General features: G+C 39.2%; 1 protein-coding gene across 1 annotated transcript in view; it reads right to left on the bottom strand.

Moving 5' to 3' along the window:
- The window catches only part of LOC109966549 (receptor-type tyrosine-protein phosphatase delta), a 322,783-nt gene that overhangs the window by 172,630 nt on the left and 138,120 nt on the right, over positions 1–12,033 (bottom strand).

Genomic DNA, 12,033 nt, shown 5'->3' with positions numbered 1-12,033 from the left:
GTTAGAGGCACAAGTCTTGTGAACTGAACGACAAACCTGTGTCTCCTGTTTTATTATGCAAGCGATAAAACCGTTGCACTGCAGTAGCTATGCAAAAAAATACCAACAAATATAGACTTAAATTAGTGTAATGTCTAGAAGTTCTGTCTTGATGCAAGGTGAGCAATCAGTAAGTTGTCAAAAATAGGTTTTAGTTTATCTCTGTTCGCTGACTTTTAGATGCATCTGATAGAAGTGTCCTGATGGGCATTTATTAGCCTCATATTTGAGTTTCAAGTTGATCTTCTGTGGCACTTTTTGTTACACAAAACAGGCTGAACTCAAGAGCCACTTAAACACAGACTCAGTTGGACTGTCAAGTACAGCCTCATTGTTAAAACAGCAGAGAACAAGGAAATCAAGCCCTTAAGGCAAAAGCATCATATGCCAGTTTTACATTTAGCCCTGTAATTAGGCCCCTCAAATATCTGGGCTGCCTTAAAATCTGACCTGCCATAAGGAGGGGCACATTTGCTTTCTGTTCTTTCTTTCTGGCATGTATGTGGGTGAGGCGGGCATTTGCCAAATGCCAAATCCAGCCAGCCCTTCGAGGGAGGCATCTGGCTTACATTTCAGCTCTTTTCTTCTCCGAACTGCAATTGTGCATGTAGTGTGCATGTCCAGCGCACACACACACACATAGATGGATGACTATGACATTCACAGGTTCCATGGAAAAAATGTATTTTTACTGGTAAAGAAATAGGAAGTCTTTACAGATGGCTGACTGTGACTCGTAACAGTGGGAAACTGAGCGGTGTACGGACTGGGAATTTGGCATTATGTTTCACTGGAGTTGCTAATTAACAAGCAACACACACACTGTACCACATGCTGCTTATTAATAAGTGCAGGTGCATTTCACATAATCCATTAGTCAGCCACACTGTTTGTAGGCTACACTGTTCAAGAGCTGACAGTTCATCAAATCAGTCATCTGTACTTTGTCTTCACTATCTAAATGCCCACCTGTGAGCACAGCAGTTGCTGATGTTTTTGTTTTTTTTTTCCCTTGTGTTGCAGGCCGGTTCTCATAGCAACCACGTCCAGCCATCCAAGAGTCAGAGTACAGCACCCAGGTAAGTGTCTTTTAAAGTGGTTGGGCTATAATAGATTTTATGAACAGACTCCATGTGGACATAATTGCAAGGAATCAGTACTTGTGTTACAGTGTGTTATACAGTACAGTCAACGGCACAATGTGGCTGCCAGATTTAATGTTCTGTATTAAGTGGTTTGTGTGAACCTGTGAGTGTTTAGCACCGTAGAATTGTATACCCAGAAGCACAAACATACGTAAAAGTACTGCCATTTTTCCTCAAAAGCCGAATGTACTCTGTGTACTGAGAGAAGAGCTGAAGACTAATACCTTAAAGTGGAATGAAATAATACAAGGGCTAAACTAAAGACATTTGAGTACATTAGCTTACCTTTACCCAGTGACACTGAACACCTGAAGGACCGCATGATGTCTTTTATGCATAATTGAAGGTATACACAAAGTTGTGGGACCCATTCAAAGTTAAAGGCATGATTCTATCAGAGATGGATGTGGCTGGAGATTCAGTTACTTTTATAAGTAATGACACATTTGCCAAATCGTGTTTTATTGATCACCTCCTTTATGAATTAAAATTGCTATTAGTAATTAGCATTTGTGGACAATAAAATGGAATTAGGACCAAAGAGTTTTGATTCCATATTTCCAACATAATGTGACCTACATGCATTTAGCCTTTACAGCTGACAGTGGCCTCTATTTGTCTTTCCATCCATCTCTCTATAGCTCTAAGTGACTGAATATGGGTGCACGTAATGATTTGATATTACTAGTGAAATAGCTCCTCAGGAGCTTCAATATCTGAAAAGAGCAGACCTGCTTGCCTCAGCACTTAGAGCCACACGTTTAAATTTTGGGCTTTCACCTGGAATAGCCTGCAAGAGTGACGCCTGGGCTGATGCTAGGGTCACAGGGAGATGCTTGGTCATTCATCACATTAATGAGTCATGACACTTCATTTACAAAAAGGATAGGCTTTTTTTTTAAAGAATGGGTGGTCCCTACCATCATAAAGCAGAATTCTGTTAATACAGGCAGAATTTATTTGAAAAGGGCAAGTAGCCCAGATAGCCAGCAGAGTTGGGCTGATGCAGCTATATATTGATGCGTTCATGTTGTGTTTGGACATCAGGGGTCTGAACTTGGCTGGATTTTTGTGATGGAAGCATGGGTAAATTTGGCTTTGGAACCGGTTTCATTTTTTAGCACTTGGTGAAACTTTGGGCAGCAAACCATCACACCTGCAGCATTAGTCTGTGCAACCGGTTGTACCAGATTTAGGTCATGGTTGGGCTAGGTACAACAATTTTAACTTGGGGAAAAATTTAAATTTCTGGGTGTTGGGTTTGTATACAAAACTGGTGCTCTGATTTTTTTTTTTCCAGTTACATGCAGTGTTGTTTTTTTTTTTTGACAATTTCAGTAAAAGACACATCAAGGCATTAACCATTTATAGAAATCATTATGCATTTAGATTAAGTGAAAAAGCCTAACTGCAAGGGTGGAGTCCACTTATATGAATTAACACATAGTCCACATAGAACAATAGGTGGTGAAGGATAAGGCTGAACCTTTTCCAGGTTTTTCTTGTCTGTCACAAGCCGCATACAGAGACAGTGTGGCTCACTGGGGTGTTTTTAATACTACAACAATGAACGCCTTTAGCACAGAAGCTAGACCAGACTCTGGATTCACAGACATGTTTGTACACAAAATGGAATGTTAGCTTTAGTCTCTGTATGAGATTTGTAGAAAATAACCAACACATAGAAAGCTTTTCCTTGATTGCATTGGGTCCCTTTCCTTCCTTTTGGCAAATGTAGCTACACAATATACTGTGAAACAGCTCCCCTATATGAATCAATACAAAGTCAAATCCAACAGTCCTGCAAACTTGTACAATGTTAGTATACTAATATCGCTGACTTCCTCCCACGCTTGGGTTGCCTTGTGAAAGGTCTAACATGGACAGGGCAGGGAGATTTAAATAGGAGCGTGAGGATATTGGAACTCTGTGACATTTTTCTTTGCCTAGGAAATCCAAATCTGTGATATTACCATTTCAGGGGTGAATGGATTTAGAGTACGATGGACTGATAAATCTGGGGACAGGGTGAAACAGATGAATCTAAAGTTATTTACCCTTTTTAATTGGAAATGTCTGTCACAGGGCAGCAAGGCGAGTCCTCTTCCAAGCCATTATCTGTCTGCCTTGATCATTTTAAGGTATTTTATGGAGAGTGATGTGCTGAGTGTCAGTGGTAGCTATTGAATCTATTCCTGTTGGATTTCTATAGGCTTGAAGATGCAAATGCTGAGGAGTGAAAAAGCTCACAAAAGGCCAGCTTGTTAATCACATCACTACATTTACTATTTCCTGGATGGCGTATGACAAGATTTTACTGACAGAAAAGCCAGTTTAATTTATTTCAATCTAAACTCTTAAGTTAAGTTAGAGTTTATTTGATTAATCTGTCACCAGTTACGCTTCAAACTTACTTTGTGACTAGCTAGCTGGCGATAACTGTTATCTCTTAACGGGGATCTGAGCTGTTTTAAACAAATCGCAGGTTCCTTTGAGCTTCACTCATAATTGCTCCCCAATGTCCTGCCAATAGTTTGTACCTGCCCTTGAGCTCTCGTTCCTGGGCTGTCATCCCTGCTCCACTGCCCGTCTGGGATGAACTCTGCTGACGGAGGACACCACTGGGATACTGCCAGCTCAGCTGATGATGTCACACTGTGACAGCGGTGACAACTCGAGTCTAGGGACTGTTTATGTAGGGTTGTGTACCAATGTGTATGAGTATGTGTGAAATGCTCACTAAACTGAGATCCCAATACATATCCAGGGAAACTGCCAAACATAATCTTCTTTAAAATGACATATTCTTGGACAACACTTCCACTACGTTGAGAACCCTTGCACAAAGAACCAAATGTGCATTCTGTACCGACAAACAATTCAGTGATCTCATTTCTTATTCATACAGCAGTATGAATCTTGACAACACCGCCTCAGTACGTGCAACAAAAAATATTAAAATAATAACAGCCAAGTCGTTCTAGACCCAAAATAACCCAGATTTATGCACTAGTAGTGATCCGAACTATATCCACCTCTGAAGCAGTCACTGATGTGTTTTGACTAGAACAAAACTAAAAGCAATTTCTTTTTTGGTTTCTTTCTCACCCAAGCAATCATGGATCTCTTGTGACTGTGTGCTGGCTGCCTATCCTTAATGACTAGCAGCAACATATAAAGGCTCATTTGCACCATCTGCCAGTGGAGGTGACAGGGGCAGCTCAAGTGCCAGGGGGCTATTGGAAAAAAAAACCAAAGCTGCCACAATGTACCTGCTCTTCTGCTTTCCCCTCTGTGAAAACTGCCTCGATTAGAGTGGTATTTTGGTGGCTTTTGAAGGCCAGCGGTGAGGAAAGACTAAGACACTGTGCTTGCAGACTGTCACAGCAAGGATTACTACTTGTTAGTGAGCTGTTTGAGGTGACAAGGGGTTATGGGAAAGGTCTGCTTCACTTAATGTGTGACTGCATTTGATTGCTATAGTGTATAGTGAGGCTAAATGGGTCAGTATTTCCAGAAGGAACTGTTTTTACAATAGCAATGTGGACAGCATGCCCACAGATTCTTATAGTAGTTGTTCTGACATTCCTGTGGACTGGTTTCTGTGTAGAAGCTGATACAGCTGTCACATCTTTAGTTCATTTGAACTCGGATTGTTAGAGAAGAGAAAATCATGTTCCTGAACTTGTAGATGTGTAACTAAATACCGGTGTGGCAACCCTCTCTCTAAGCTACTGATGATTCCACATTGATGGTAATTTGAGCACAGACATTCTTAGACAGGGATATTTTACGAGGGTTGATTCTGTCCTTTCACATCTTTCTCAGAAGTCCCCACTTCCCAGAAACTTCCTTACGAAGTCAGTTATCGCTGGCACACTGTGTCATGTGTCTGCCAGTTTGACTGTTTCTGTGTTTTCACATGCAGAGGAGTGGAGAGAAAAAGAGAGCTTCATGTGTCGCTCAAGGTCCTTTTAGATACTCCCCATCCCACATCTCCCTGAACAATCAATTTTATCTTTGGGGTATTATCAAGAGGGAGCCTGGCAAAGCAGCATGACAGAAAAACGGTCCAGAACCCTGAGGCCCAGGGTGGGAATTAATCTGTTTGACAAGATCTCTCACAAATGATTTGCCTGGCTTTCCTTCAGCTGGATGTTGCCGCTACCCTGCATATCAGAGGGGGTGAAGCATAAGCATGTTTGAAACTTAATGCGGACTGAATTGACTCAAAACATTAAAGTGAGCAGTAACGGCGTGTTGTTGTTTCTGGAAACACAAGGGAAAAGATGCAGCCCTGACAGGTATTAGAACAACCTTAGTGGTGCCTCTTTAGTGAGCCTTATCATTGTGCAGTCATATTAATGAATCCCCATCATGGCTGGCTGATTTCTTCACAGAGCACAATTTAGTCCTAAATCAAGCTCCAAAAAATGGTTAGTCTTGTTCAACTTATGTTTTTCTATTAACATCAAGCAGACGTTTGATGCATTATCTGGGATGCAGAAAATTAATCAAAGTAATGATTGAATAATTATCTCAAGTGCAATTAATTAAACATGCCAATGAACTCATCTTGAACAGCTGTCCTAGCTTCACCACTTAATCACTTGTGAGAATTAGCAAACACAAATGGAGGATGCCAAGTGCATGCAATAATCTCTGCAAAGTGCATTGTTTACAAATAGTAATTAATATCACACTGTGTATTAGCAGGCTAAGTGACTGCAGTGTGCTTCTATAATTGTACCAGAGAGAGTTGGGTTCCTTCCCCACTCCTGAATCAGACACCTCTTGTTAAGACAGGAGACAGAGTATAACACTGAGTGCTGACATTCCAAAACTTCATAGAGATTTACAGTGTTTTTGATTCGGTAATTTGTAGGTGCCAGTACCTTATTAAAATGTCAAAAGCACAGCATTCTTCATTGCAAAATCTAGGATTCTACCTACCGATTGTGATAATTTACTACACAACCAATCCACACATACTGTAAAATAGATTTATTTTATGTTTCTGCCTGAGAAGATTCCCATTATATCTGTTGGCAAAGAATTGCCAGAGAGTGTCGGTGAGCTCCCTTAGCATCTCCTGAAGTTGTGACCGTGGCAATGTGGGAGTCTGTGGCATTCTATGATGAGGTAATTTTGGGCATCACATATACGGCTTTCATGGTCTGTGAAGCCTGACAGCCACAGCGGGCTCTGGGAAATGGTCTATGTGGTTCTGACATGTGAGGGATCTATCTTCAACAGACTGGTGTCTGGAAACAGGAATGAAGATTGACGATGAGTAGCAGGCAGGCAGCCTAAAAATGAGCTGATCATGAACAGCCGCTAACATGCTATTTGTGGTTGCTTATGAGTTATAGTTAGGGTTCACTGATTACAGTAATATTGTAGGTCTGTACCTTAGTTCAGCACAATGAACTACTGTATTATGACACGCACATTATTATAATATCAGTAATTACATGCAATTATTATAGCTTACATGAAATGGCACTATTGTCATCAGAATAATAAACTATTGTTGGGTCTTGAAAATAAAAAGCATAATTAGTATATCCATTATGGTTTTAATATCTTTAAAAGTACCGTGGACTGTACTATTGGAACATCCCCCCTAAACTCAAAATTCAGGTTTGATGCCAACATAGAACATTAAATGCCCTACCTACTGTATTAAGATTGACCTGCTTGTAAAGACTTAAAATATACATTTGTAATTCATAGAAGTGCATTAAAACAGTTGACCTGCAAGGAAAAACAAAAAGGTATTGGTAAGATCAAATTACAAATCAGTGTTTTAGTCATGGTTTAAACTACAGGGGAGCTCCCCTCAATAAGACGAACTCCTCTGAAAACACGATTTGTGAAATTTTGGGGGCCTCAAATGTTGACAGTGTTATTTGACTATGTATTTTTTTTTGTCTTTCTGTACCTTTATCCTCATGGATCATGTGTAAAATTAGGCTGCTGTTCTTGTGTGATTCACGCATAAGGGTTATTCATCACTAATTCATTTGAATAACGATACCGGCATACGTTCTTCCAGTCATTATCGAAGTGTGGCGGCATAGTAAACTCCACTTTAATCAGAGATCAGTAAAACAAAGTCTCTTGATCATGTCAGTTGCCTTAAAACAAAACAGAAGAAAGAGAACAAATATTCCCACTGAGTCTGCACATGAATCACTATTTTCCATTTAGGCTACAGATCATATGGTGTCAAAAAGAATAAAAGGCTGATCAAGTTTTAAGTGTCACAGCCAGTTCTCTCTTTATGGTACATGCAAGGGACTTGGTTTCCCTTCTCACATTTGTAAAAAATATGTAATTAATGTATGACCCATAACACTGTGGAATACAAAGGTGTACATATTTACACAGGAGGGTGCACATAGTAAAATGGTCTCTGTCTCTTTCCTCTGTGTTCTCTGTGTCTCCGTGGTGTTGAATATGCACACCACTAGTTACTTTACATCTGTTTTTTTTTCTTATTCATATTCTTATCAGTAGGAATAATAATAAACAAATCTGAATCCCGTGCTTCAATAAATGCCGTATTTGTCATTTGGCCCCTGAAAAAGAAAAGCCCTGTTATAGTTCATACACTGTTGTTTTATGTTATCATGGCATTGTTTGTGAAATTTTCTTGTGGGAACATCCCAAATGAAGACATGTCAACAATAAACACTCGATGAAAATAGCACCGAGCTAAACAAATCTGTTTCTCACCAATTTCTAAAATTAAAATGTCACCAACTTTAGCAGGTAATGTTTGGAAAAGAAATGATCTTGAATGATTTTTAGGACACTGTGGAGCTCAGTGGAAATTAAATAGTCCTTGTGCTGTTGCAACAATGGAACCAAAATGTTGAAGCCGTTGTAGTTTCATCTTTTCTTTTGTTCGTCCTTTTGCTTTTAGAGTGTGTAACAACTAAGAGTTCTCTTAATAGCGTTAAGAGTTACAGATTCTGACTGAGTTAAAAATTAAGTTTAGAGTATAAACTAATTTTGCTGCAAAACATCCAGTCACTTTGATCATTGTATGGTTTGCCCTCGCAGAGTGCTTTGTTGGAATCAGTTTCCTTCCAGTATAATTGGTGTCATGTCTGGTTTGGCTAAATCAGCCATTACACCAGAAGATACTCTGGCAATCTGAAAGGGGGAGTGCTCATACATTACTTAAGAATATGCCGAGCAAATACACGGACAAAAAAGGGGCTTTTGGGCATTATGCTGCACAAAGCTCTTAGAAGAATTTGTAATGGTATTTAGAGGAATTACTCACAGTTCATGTAACTTTCAGATCATGAGTGTCAATAACATTTGCTGTTACCCAATTCTGCAATATGTCATCTCGCTTTAATGTGTGTTTTTAGCAGTTTTTTTTTTTTTTACTGTAATTGAAGTGCATTACCACAAAATGGGTCCACCTCTGATCATTCATTCTCGCTCAGTGAAAGTCTGTAAAATCCCAGTTCACTGCCAGCTATCCAGAGGAGCTTAATGTATTTTTGCTAACAGAAAAGTACAGGGTTAAAAGGTTAATATCTGGCAGTGACTACAATTCTCTATGCTATTGTAGCAGTGAATCCCTCTCTCTCTCTCTCTCTCTCTCTCTCTCTGAGTCATTCTCATACAATTGTGTTATTGTGCATGCACACTCACACAGATGCACACACACACACACACACACACAGTACTCTCTCTCCTCCCCTCAGTGTACAAGTTGCAGCAGAGCCATCCATCCAAACCTGCAGACCATGAAATTAGGTTAAGACGTAAGGCTGTGAATGACACAGGTGTGGATACAAATGAGAACATCCGAATGAAGTACAGATCCAAGGCGGCTGATACTGTAGTCCTCATAGGCATTCAGAATTATATTTCACAGCTTCCTCCTTCATTTTGTTTAGCCTACTTTTCCTGTTGTGTATTAGCGATAAGGACAGGGCATTAGCATACATGCTGGGAAACTGTGCGTAAGGATATTGAGATCTTTGACATATTCTTAATCTCATTTCCCATAAAAAACTTTAAAGTTGCTGAAGCTTCTCTGCATTTCTCTGCGTCCTTGTATGAATCGGTCTGTTCTTTCTTTTGCTTTTTTGTGAATACACCGACATTCAGATTCTTCTCTGTCGACTTTTAAACAATATCCTATGCACATCTAAGATTTAACAAGTAAAAAGCACAGTGATAAACGAGTGTCGTTTCTAGCTAATGACACTTGTTTATGACAATGTACTGAACATATGAACACACAGAACTATGGGAATGGAACAATCTGTTAAACCTGGGATTAAATAATAATGTTTTTTTATATAATTTATGCATTACATTTGTTATTATTATTATTATTCTGCCTAAGCTAAACCTAAAAAAGTGATTTTAAATGCCAGTATTAATTATTAGTTTGAATGTCATCTGTATATGAAAATCAATTAAATTTTGCCTTGCCACATAAACATCACAGTATTTACACTGTTTAGAAATTAGTTTGAATGTGGAACAATTTTGAAATTACAGCTAAAATTTCACAGGTAAAACTTTTATTTTCACATTACAGAACAGCAGTAGTTTAATGAAAAATTATAGCATCTATAAACTGTAGGCTGATTAAAATTAAATTAATAAATAAGACAAGCAAATTAATTCACCATCTGACTATTCCAGATATTGTCCACAACAATCACTTTGCTAGTTTAAGAGTATTGTATTTAGGAAGAAGTCAAGAGCAGCTCATTAAAGATTATTAGAAAAAGGCAAGCCGATAACTGTGGGGTTGTGTGAGGGGTTTAAACAGTGGTAGTGATTTGATAAGCCTAAAGTTCATGAACAGGCCTTTCCAAAGCTTTAATGCTGCCCAATCAATTTGAAGTGATAGCGGTATTTACTCTATGTACAGTGGAGATGTGTAGATTTCCATTGCTTTTATTTTGCCCTGACATAACACAAAAAGAATGTGAGGCAATGACAGTGTGGTTCAACCATCAGATGTGCCATCGCTGCAGAAAGGACCTCAGCTTTTGAAAGTAACCACATCCGCTGCACAGCTGGTAACGTGAGAACACCATATTGACTATTGCTTTTACTATAATACCACAGAGGATGCGTTGATATCTGCAGTTCTTCAAACCCCACTGAGTTCAAACATGAACGGTTTCTACTCCAGTCACCACGGGTTTACACTGATGCAAAAGACTGATGAGCACTTAAAAGGAAATCAAATTTGTGCAATGGTGATGTCAGCTGAATCTGATTTTGATTGATCGGGCCTTTGAGGCCATGTGGGGTGCATAAAAGAGAGAGTCAAGAATTAATTTGCTAACTAATGACCCTTTCCGTTTTTTAATATATTTAGCTTATATGTTTAACCTACAGTAGCTATTCAAGATATGATGAAGGCAAGAATGCAGGAGTAGAAGTGACTGGAATTGGAATGACAGTCACTGAATAAACCCAGTATGCTTAACTGCATTGAATGGCAAAATAAATAAATCAACACAAAACTTTTCTTTTTCTTTTTACACCCCATAAATACCTGCCCTCCACTACAGTATAGTACCTGGTGTAGTTTGTCACAGGCTTTTGTCCATGTTTCTCTCCTGAAGGGTGTGGATGTTTGTTTGATTTATTTACTATTTACTGGTAGTTTAAATGAGTTGTTGCAGTATTATGTTTGGCTCCCTGAGTGCTAACAGTTAGCCTCTTGCTAATAATCCAATCTCCTGGTTCTTTGTAACTAGATTACACTTGGATCTACTGAGAAAAGGAGACAGTGGCATCCTATCAAACTCTAAGTCAGGCTGTGAATACATTTACATATTTGGTCTAATAACAGTGTGAAGACAAAAAAACATGTAGCAGTGCTACCTGTATAAAGCCACCCTGTCAGTTAGAAGTCAGTGATATACAAGATGTTAACCACACTTATCATTCTGAGATATCTGCCTGCCAACGCTGATTGTTGGTGAACAACAGACTCCTCATCAGAGCCAGGGTCTGAATGAGGATCAGGTAGATGTGGTTGAACCTCTCCTGTGTTCCCTCCTGCTGTTGTATTCTGATACACAGTGATGTCACTGGTGTACCTCAGGGAAGCAGCAGTGCCGGGCAGTGTTTGATGAGTAGACTCATTTGTATATATTTGAAAATTTTGGAAGGACAAATACCTTTTTTATGGTTCATTGAACTTATTTGTGGAAAAGCTCTGTTAGACTACATATTATCCATATAAAAGTATGTCTATATGCCTTAAACGTCTCTGGAGGGGATGTGTAACTTCAGTACATTTGTACAGCTGTTTCAACATTCAGTATAAATAGACAATCCCACTATAGTTCTATTTATAAACCTCATGTAACTCAACATATTTATAGTCTTGGTATGGAATGAATAGATTTGCATGGGAAATCAAAGGATTTAATATCAAAAGTGCTGGCTTACACACACACACACTCACTCACTCGTGGGATGCCAAGGGTCAAGTGGTTTTCAGTGTGTGCTCTGAAAAGTCCTGATGCTAGCTGATATTTCCTGATTCGTTCTTTTTTTATTTGCATACTAGGTGCTGCCTCAGCCAGCTCCCATTGTCAGAGCCTCCTATTTGAATGTCAACACTGTTATTACAGCAGGTATCTCTCTGCCTGTCTCTTTGGTCCTCTGTCTGTCTTCCCATGTTTCTGTGCCTGTCTCTTTGCCTCTCCTGCTTTCCTTTCCCCAGTTTTGTTTAACACCTGTCATTATGTGTCTACCAAATGGAATCCACTTGGAATCCACTTTTTCTGCCCTTTGCAAGCATCTCTATTTTTCTAGGCTTGACGTTCTCCCACTCTTT

The sequence above is a fragment of the Monopterus albus genome, unplaced genomic scaffold (genome assembly GCF_001952655.1).
Source record: "Monopterus albus unplaced genomic scaffold, M_albus_1.0 scaffold113.1, whole genome shotgun sequence".
NCBI classification, from domain to species: domain Eukaryota; kingdom Metazoa; phylum Chordata; class Actinopteri; order Synbranchiformes; family Synbranchidae; genus Monopterus; species Monopterus albus.
Note: the sequence above shows the minus strand (reverse complement) of the source record. Positions and strands in the feature narration are given on the sequence as shown.